Source organism: Gracilinanus agilis, chromosome 3 (assembly GCF_016433145.1).
Source record: "Gracilinanus agilis isolate LMUSP501 chromosome 3, AgileGrace, whole genome shotgun sequence".
Lineage (NCBI taxonomy): Eukaryota > Metazoa > Chordata > Mammalia > Didelphimorphia > Didelphidae > Gracilinanus > Gracilinanus agilis.
Genome location: NC_058132.1, coordinates 378,789,813 through 378,792,546, shown reverse-complemented (window position 1 = coordinate 378,792,546; position 2,734 = coordinate 378,789,813). Strand labels below are relative to the sequence as shown.

The 2,734-nt window shown below is 42.4% G+C and overlaps 1 pseudogene; it reads right to left on the bottom strand.

Annotated features, from left to right (window-relative positions):
- Window positions 1–793: 793 nt before the first annotated feature.
- On the bottom strand, window positions 794–2,103 carry LOC123239539 (annotated as a pseudogene).
- Between the last annotated feature and the right edge of the window lie 631 nt (window positions 2,104–2,734).

Below are 2,734 nucleotides of genomic sequence, written 5' to 3'. Positions count from 1 at the left end.
TTCCTTCCTTCCTTCCTTCCTTCCTTCCTTCCTTCCTTCCTTCCTTCCTTCCTTCCTTCCTTCCTTCTTTCTTTCCTTCCTTCCTTCTATCCTTCCTTTCTTCTTTCATTTTTTCACACACAAATAATGCTGATTATGCTTTACTGCCTTTCTGTAGCTCAAAATTAGGCATAAACCAAAAGCATCTTTACTGAACAAAACTGATAATTAAGGCCTGAATATGAGTAGATTTTAGGATCTGTCCTAGCTGGACAGTGGCATAGACAATGGAAGTGCAAAATAATTCACAGAACAAACCTCAACAAATATTGTGATTTACCTTGTTTCAAAAGTATTATAGGTTACACAGTTCATTTAAAAGCATTATGAAACTTTGTAATTATCTATTTTAAAAGATGTGATTAGAAATGCTTCAAAGCTGCATTTTTTTCTTTTCCAAACTCTTCCTCAATGTTCTTTTGAGAAAGGAAATTGTTCTCGATTCCTTTTTTTTCCCCCACCGGGTTACTGAATACTTTTATTCTGCACATAAAATCCACTAAGGATCTGGCCTGCAATGACAAGTACAAGGCTCCACACGTGGCCACAAAGGGCTGGGGGGTGTCATGGAGTGAGGGCTTCCAGCAGTGCTGGGGGATCAGGTACAGCCTGATAGGACAGTTCTAATATAGCAGGGGGACATCGGGGAGAGGAAGAGCAGTAAGCAACACAGGCCCTGGTCTGGTGCTTGGGGCAGACGTCTACTCTGGTGATTGGTGCCCGCTAGCTCTGGGCTCTCCTAGGCATACACAGCCTACTGTGCCTTAGGGTTTCTGAAGTTTCTTCCAGCAAACTTGGCCTTGCTGCCCAGCTCTTCCTCAATTCTAAGAATCTGATTGTACTTGGCCAGACGCTCAGATCGGCAGGGGGCACCAGTCCTGATCTGTCCAGTACACAGACCCACCACTAGGTCTCTCCCCAGAATGATGGGAAACCATGACTCTCCACCCGTTGGACTGGGCCAGTTTGCCCGCCTGGAGAGATTTAGTCACGGTGCCAATCTGGTTCACTTTGAGCAGAAGGCAGTTGCAGGCTTTGACATCCACAGCCTTTTCAATACGCTTGGGATTGGTCACAGTGAGGTCATCCCCTACCATCTGGATGCCTGCAGTTGCAGTGAAATTTGTCCAAACTTCCCAGTCATCCTGGTCAGAGGGATCTTCAATGGACACCACTGGATAATCCTTGATGAAGCCCTTGTAGAGGTCCCCAAGAGCCTCAGAGGAGATGTGTCTGCTGGGGTCATCGGGGGGACTTGAAGTCCAAATAGTATTTACCAGATCAGTAGAATTCTGAAGCAGCAACATCCATGCCAATGACCACCTTATTAGTATAGCCAGCTTTACTAATAGCAGTCGTTAGCAGCTCCAGAGCTTCTTTATTCTCCAGGATGTTAGGAGCGAAGTCGCCCTCATCCCCTACATTGGTGGCATCCTGCCCATATTTCTGCTTACTCACATTCTTCAGGTTGTGGTAGACCTCAGCTCCAATGCACATGGCCTCCTTGAAGCTTGATGCCCCAACAGGGAGGATCATGAACTCCTGCATGGCCAGCTTGTTACCAGCATGGGAGCCACCATTGATCACATTGAAGGCTGGAACTGGCAGGATAACTTCTTCATTGCCTGCAAGATTAGCAATGTGGCAGTACAGGGAGACACATTTCTCTGCAGCTCCAGCCTTACAAACAGCCAGAGATACTCCCAAGATGGCATTGGCACCAAATTTAGATTTATTATCAGTGCCGTCCATTTCTAAAATCAATTTGTCAATCTTCTCTTGCTCTACAACATTCAGTTTCTTGCTAATCAGGCATGGGGCAATAGATATATTGATGTGCTCAACCGCTTTTGAGACACCTTTCCCCTTGTAGCGGGTTTTATCATTGTCTCGGAGCTCCAGGGCTTCATGGACACCAGTAGATGCACCACTGGGTACAGCAGCTTGGAAGAGACCTTTTGAAGTGTAGAGATCAACTTCAACAGTGGGGTTTCCCCAAGAGTCAAAGATCTCTCTTGCCTGAATCTTGAGAATAGACATCTTGAGGTTCTGAATACGGTTTCCACTGACGAACTCAGAGAACAGAGGCCGAGGGTTGATTGCTTTTTTTAAAAAAAAATCTTTCATCATTAATGCAAAACACAAATATTTAATCACAAAGTTTTTACATTTATTTTAGATTTATCTTAACTTCATTTAAAAATGATTAAAAGTTGTTAAAAATTTTAATTTTAGAAGTAGACAAAAACAACACTAATAGTCTTAAGTGAATGAAGTGGTGACATTATCTAGTTTTGCTTATTCTGCTAATTCTCACACCCCATCCTTATTTCCTTAAAGTAGACTTTAAGACAATTTCTGATTCTGTTTTTTTATGTTGTTACTCCTTTTGAAATGTTTCTGAGGTTTTCTAAGTAAGTCATGTACATTAATAGGAGAGAGGGCAAATGTTGGTAACTGTAATCCTCATTTTTTTTCAGAAACTTGGTTTCTTTCAAATTTCCCAGAATTAAGTGGAAAGAATGCTAGATAGGGAGTCAGAGAGACTATATTAAAATCTAGTTTCTATCTGATATATCTTGTGTGACTTTAGGCAAGTCACTCAACTTCTCTGGGCTTCAATTTCTCCTGTTGAAAGAGGATGATACTGGATCAGATGACCTCTAAGATTATTCTTTCCATTTCTAAATCTATG